Raw genomic sequence first — 7,404 nt, 5'->3', positions numbered from 1 at the left:
ACATTTTGAAGATTTTACCAAGTCTGAAACTGCAAAAAGACAATGAGAGCATTTTGAATATTAAAAGCTATGGAAATTGGTAAACTGAGGGAGAGGATAGAACGAAGGGAGATAGAAGGAGAGAATAAAATGGTAGTAGGAAACGGGAAAGAGGATGAGTGAACACGAAAAATGGGAAACATTAAAAGAGAGTAAGAGGAAAAGGAAGGAAAGAGAGTGAGGTTAGAAGAGATAAAAGCAGGGAGAAGGCAGAGGACCGAGGATGCAAGTAAGTGAAGTAAAGAGTAACTCAAGAAAGGTGAATGAACAAGCCAAGAAAGACATTGAATTAAGAACAAAATACAAGGCAGAACATCAAGCCAAGATGGATGAGAAGACGAAGATGTGATGAATGATATAAAAAGGGGAAGAAAATTGAAGGATGGAGGATGAGATACGGAGAGATAAGAAGATGAAAAAGAAAAAGAAGAATTTGTGAGAAAGTAAGAAATATGAAAAGAAATGGAAAGAAGGAGCATTAAAGAGGATAAAGGAAGTGCTGAAGAAAAGAGGGAAGGAGAGGAAGAATAGGGAAAGAGATTCGTAAAAAAAGGATGATGATAGACAGATATAAAGACAAGGCGAAGTTGACTTTATTCTTAATACAAAGAATAAGAAGAAGGCGAGAAAAGAGGACGTAATAAAGGTGTGGAGAGTGTAGCAAAGGAGGTGCCACATGAACTATGAAACAATACAGAAAAAAAGAAACACCAAATTAAAACAAAAGGAAGAGGATAAAAAGAAGAAGACGAAAGGGAGGAGGAGAAGAAGGAGAGGAGGATGTGGGAAGCGTAGCATAGGAGCGAAGACCCGCCTCCCTCTACCCCGCCTTGCCATAACTCTCTCGATTCAATGCTTAATGGACTTTACACATGATATTCCCGGAGGACAGAGAGGCACAAGCGAAGGGCCTCCGTCTGCAAGCCAATCTCGACCTTCGAACGCCCCGCCTTACGGACGCCTTTGCCCCCGAGGGCCGTGGCGTTGACGTGTGTTTACGATTATAACATTTTTCGGGGCTCTGGGACGTCATTCGTAGCGATGTGATGTGATTGTCTGCCTCGGGAGGGAAAACGTTTTCCTTACGTTGTGATTCCTTAATTAAAGTAGTAGAGGAAAGTACCCAGTATAAGGATACCTAGATTACTAATAAGCTTACAGGACCCTAATTGTACTGATAGCGTGGAGGAGGACAATTATCCTCAATAACGCTGCACAGGGAGGCGGTTTTCTTCGCCTTATCCTCGTGCTATGGCCTGTAATTTCCATTCTCTTGAAAACTCTACGGACCACCCGCCATATTTCATTATAATTTATATGAAACGTAAAGTGTATGCTTTTTTGGGGGGGATGAATGCTACGCTCTTCAGGTTTACTTAGTCAGAGAGACAGGGTTGACATAACTTAATAGAATGCTGGGGATGGTCATAGTGTTTTTAATATATTTATTATCATTTTTGTCAATATTATCATTATTTTTTTAATGTTACTCTTTTCATTATTACAGTCATATATATTATTATCCTCATCATCATTAAAATTATAATTCTTCTTCTTCTTATTATTATTATTATCATTATTTTTGTTGTTCTTCTTCTTATTATTATTATTTTCAATTATCCCTACTATTATTATTACTATTGTTATTATCATCATTACTATCATTATTATTATCTTTAGCATTACTATATTATTATTATCATTATTATTATTATCATAATCATTTTCACCAATATCATTATTATTACTATCACTATAATTATTATCATCAATATTATTATTATTACTATTATTATTATTATTATTATCATTATCATTATTAGTATTGCTGTTGTTGTTGTTGTTTCTGTTGCTGTTGTTATTATTTTATTATTATTATTATTACTATTATTATTATCATTATTATAAACATTATCAACTTTATTATCATCATCATTATCATTTATTATCATTAATATCATCCTCATTATGATTATCATTATAAATATTATTATTATTATTATTATTATCATTATTACTATTATTATCATTATTATTATTATTATTATTATTATTATTATTATTATTATTATTATCATTATTATTATTATTATATTATCGCTGATATTACTATTTTTATTATTGTTATTATTATTATTATTTTTATTATATTATCACTGATATTACTATTTTCATCTTTATTATTACCATTGTTATTACTCTTATTATCATTTTTTTTTATTATTATTACCATTATCATCATCGTCATTACTATCTTTATTATTACTATTATCATTATCATTCATAACATCATTGTTGTTGTTGCTGTTATCATCATTATTTTTTATTTTTATCATCATCATGATATAAGAAGCAACAACAATCACAAGCAAATAAATAGTCTTAATGTAATTAACAATATAAATAACAACTATAAATAATAACTAGCCTCACGTAATCCCTGTTTTATGTATTGTAATGCTGTCCTCACTCAAGATATAGCTAATGATAACGATAACCATTTTGCCTGATATCCTTGTCATTGTTGCTTGTATGCTGTTATCATTATCATCGTTAAATATTTGATAGCAGTTTTATTCATTATCATTGTTCTTATTGTTGAGTTATCATTATCAGGCTTATCATGATCACTAAAAAAAAAAAAAAAAATTCTTATGCATTGGCTCGCGTTTAAGTCTCTAATAGTATTGGTCATGTTGGGCTTATTATAAAGCAACCCCACATGGATAGGTTTCGTCCACATTTATCATATCTATATTCGATGTTTTTTTTTTTTTTTTTTTTTTTTATCATTCTGGATGTAATTGTCTATGCAAGCTCCCTGTAGGAGATTAGTGTTGTAAATCAACTCAATTATGTTAATTGCACTTCATGGTTTATATGATAGAGTAATTAGACAAAAATAATTTCCCGGCGCATTTAAGTTGCATTGTTTTAACAGGACTATGAGCCTGATACGCATGGAATGCATTTTGCTAGAATTTACATATTTTTGATAAGTCACTAAGAAAATCCATTGCAGAATATGAACGTGCTTTCTATCCCACGTCATGTATGTAAAAGGTTTTGCGCATACCTATGCTCTGTTATTAACTGTTGCATTTTTTCTTCTTTTTTTTTTAACCGCTGGCTGAAACGGTAAGGCTAGTCGAAGCTGCCTTATGGATTCCCAGGTTAAACGAGTCGGGAGTAGAAGTTAGATTTTCAAATACTTGACTGTAGTTTTTTTCTGGAAAATATTTTTAGGCTACTGCCCCCCACTTTAACTTGTGTGTACGTTGTGTGTGTATTAGGGTCTGTTCTATTTCGTGAGGAAAATGTTTACTTATTTTTAGTTTAGTATTTGTGCTTAGTTGATAATTTAAATAGTTGTCTTTAATAGCTGATACGTGTAGAATTGATAGTACTGATGCATGTCTTACCCTTGTCAGTAATATCATTAATATTAATAGCTATACATGTTATACCACTTACAATGGTACTGTATATTAATTACAGTAATACTTGTATCTACATTGATGTTTTCACCAATGTTTCAAATGTTACATTATTACTCGCCTTCAATATTCATGAGAGGCATTTGCAGGCTTACCAAACGACTTTTCCAGCTACCACTTTCCTCCCACGCGTTTTAACAGGGCCAGGAGCACTATACGGTTATCTTAATAATCTGCTACTGGGGATCTGTCTTAATACCTCCTGAGAATAATACTATTCCCTTTTCTCTATACCATCTATCTGTCTTTTAGCGTTGGACTTACTGTTACTGTCATTATCATTATTATTGCCATGACTATCATTACAGTCAAAGGTGTTATTGTTCTTAATAACATTATTATGGTTATTGTTATTGCTGTTGCTGTTACTGCTGATATTATTGTTTTTGTTATTGTTCTTTTCTAGTTTGATTTCCAAAGTATAATAATAAGGATTACAATGATAATAATAAGGATAATCATAATAATGATAATAATAATAATGATGATAATGATAATAATAATAATGATGATAATGATAATAATAATAATAATGATAAAGTGTTAAAAATATTAATAATGACGATAATAATAATAATAATGATAATAATAATAATAATAATAATAACAATAATAATAATAACAATAATAATAATAATAATAAGGATAACAATAATGATAATAATATTAATCAAATAATAATGATAATGATAACAATAATAATAGTAATAATGGTAATGGCAACAATAATCATAATTACCATTATTATTCTTATCATTATCTGTATCATTATTCTTATCATAATTGTTATCACTTTCATCATTAGCATTATCATATTATTCATCGTCCTTATCCTCATCATTGTTATCATTATTATTTTCAATATGGTTATTTTCCTCATTATTATTTTATTATTATTATTATTATTATTATTATTATTATTATTATTATTATTATCATCATCATTTTTATTTATTTTATTATTATTATTATTATTATTATTATCATTTTTTTATTATTGTTGTTTTTGTTGTTGTTATGATCGTTATTATTATCATTATTATTGTTATTGTTATCATTATCATCATTTCATTCTCATTCTCATTAGTAATATCCTTTCTATTATCAATATCATTATCATTATCTTTTTTATTATTATTATCATTATTATTGTTGTTGTTGTTGTTATGATCATTATTATTATTATTATCATTATCATTATTATTATTATTATCATTATTGTTACCATTATTATCACCATTGCTATTGTTATTGTTATTATTATCATTATCATAATTATCAACTATTATTATTATTATCATTATTACGTTTAACTATTATTATAAATCATCATCATCATCATCATCATCATCATCATCATCATTGTCAACAGTGTTATTGCTGTTGTTGTTACTATTGTTAGTAATAGTAGTAGTAGTATCCTTTTTGTCATTATCATCATAATTATCACCATTGATATTATTGTTATTATTGTTATTATTGTCACTGTTATCATTATCATTAATGTTATCACCATTACTCTTACTATTATTACTTTAATCATCATCACTACTATTAGTATTACTATTATTATTAACATCACTATTATTAGTATCAAGATCACGAATTTCATTATTAATGGCATTATAATATTTTTTTTTTTGTTAGCATCATAATTTTACTGCTACTACTAATAATAATATCATTACTACCATTGTCATTATCAGTTGTTTACGATCTTAATTATTATGAATGGGGAATCTGCAGGAGTCAAAACGAAGTATTGTAGAAATGACTCAGATTCTCCTGGACACACCACATAGCTTATAAATTTTTCATATGTCGTCTCTTGCTATATGTTATTCTGCGTTGACATGGTGCGTTATGAATGGATTCACGTCTGAGGAATAATTAATCTGATCATTGTTTTTTTTTAAGATAATTTTTTTAAGAGCATGTACCTTCTCTCTATACATGTTACTGTCTTCATTATTCATAAATTTTATATTCATCATTAAAAAATATCATGATTCTCTAATTTTCAAGTTTATTTAATTTTTCAATTATATTCACATTTTAATTTCGTTCCGATTATTGTTTGTTGTTATTGTTCGTGTTGTATAAGATAGAGGAACAACTTTTGATTAAACTCTAAGTGGATCCCTAGCAGCAGGTTAATTTGCACAGCTTATGTCGGATATAACATTTCTCACTGAGTGCAGGCTGTTCATTACGGATGATTGCTGGTGTAATTATGATATCAATAGGTCTGTCCTTCATCAACGTGACAGTTTTTCTTCTTCCACTATATATGTATCTTTTTCTATCATTGCAATCTTTATTAGCAATACCTTTTTCTTAATACCGTTATCGTTGTTGTTTGTATTGCTATGCTGTTATCATTATCATCGTTAAACCTTTTATCACAGTTATGTTCATCATTATTATTATCATTATTATTATGTTATCCTTATCAGTCTTATCATTTGCATTGTGTATAATATTTATATAGAGATTTCTAATATTACTCTTTTAACATCACTCTTTCCACAGAAGGAAATAAAGGTATCTTCAGCACGTAACTTCGACAGCATTAAAATTAATATTACTAATACTACTGCCATTATCAAGTTATTACCAACTCTGCCGTGGTTTTTGTTTATTGAGCACGCAAAGAAAATATTTATATTTATATTGTTTTGGGGGGAATATGAATGATTTGATTAATGGAACAAATAGTGGTAATCAATTCTTCCCAGGCACCATCAGATGGAGGAAGTGACTTATCATATATATCACAATGATTTCCGAAGACTGCAAAAGAGAAATTCCTAATTCAACACCATAAATATTTGATATCGCATAATGGATATGAAATATTCACTCCTATCTGAACAATTTTCAGCGGTTTAGACCTCTTGAAAATTGCAAGTCATGCCGTCTTATGTGTATTAGAAATAAAGGCGTCAGAATCGACTGGCAGTCAGACATTCTAACAGGTATATGTATTATTTCATTTTCTTGTATATAAAGTGTGTGTGTGTGTGTGTGTGTGGTGTGTGGTATTTGTGTGTGTGTATGTTGTGTGTGCGTGTGTGTGTGTGTGTTGTTTGTGTGTGTGTGTTGTTTGTGTGTGTATGTGTGTGTGGTTTGCGCGTGGGTGAATGTGTGTGTGTGTGTGTTGTTTGTGTGTGCGTGTGTTTTTGTATGTGTGTATGTGTGTGTGTGTTGTTTGTTTATGTGTGTGTGAGTGTGTGTGTGTATGTGTGGTGTTTGTTTGTGTGTGTGTGTGTGTATTCGATTATTTAATGTATATGTATATATATATACATATATATATATATATATATATATATATATATATATATATATATATATATATATGTGTGTGTGTGTGTGTGTGTGTGTGTGTGTGTGTGTGTGTTCGATTATTCAATGTGTATATATATGTATATATAAATATATATACATATATATATATATATATATATATATATATATATATATTGTTAATGTTATTGTTATTATCATTTTAATATCATTATCGTTGCTATCATTATCAATGTTATTAATATTATCATTATCAGTAATATCATTACTATTATCTTTATCATCACGATTTTCATAATACTTCTAATAGTACTATTATAATTATTAACGTTATTTTTTTATGTTGTTGTTCTTGTTTTTGTTATTATTCTTATCTAAATCTGCCATCACCATCACCAACACCATCATCACCATCATCTCCATCATCGTCAGCATCGCCAATATCAATATCATTTTGATTTCTAATACTTTTTACCGTTACTGTTTCCACTCTCCCTTGTCCACCCCCTTTCTACCTTGTTATCAATCGTTCGTTATCGTTATTCTTCAATTTATTTGC

At 28.9% G+C, this 7,404-nt stretch overlaps 1 pseudogene; it reads left to right on the top strand.

The window, feature by feature from the left end:
* The first annotated feature begins 262 nt into the window (after positions 1-262).
* LOC125032691 overlaps positions 263-7,404 on the top strand; it is a 31,591-nt pseudogene continuing 24,449 nt past the window's right edge.

The sequence above is a fragment of the Penaeus chinensis genome, chromosome 15 (assembly GCF_019202785.1).
Source record: "Penaeus chinensis breed Huanghai No. 1 chromosome 15, ASM1920278v2, whole genome shotgun sequence".
NCBI classification, from domain to species: domain Eukaryota; kingdom Metazoa; phylum Arthropoda; class Malacostraca; order Decapoda; family Penaeidae; genus Penaeus; species Penaeus chinensis.
Note: the sequence above shows the minus strand (reverse complement) of the source record. Positions and strands in the feature narration are given on the sequence as shown.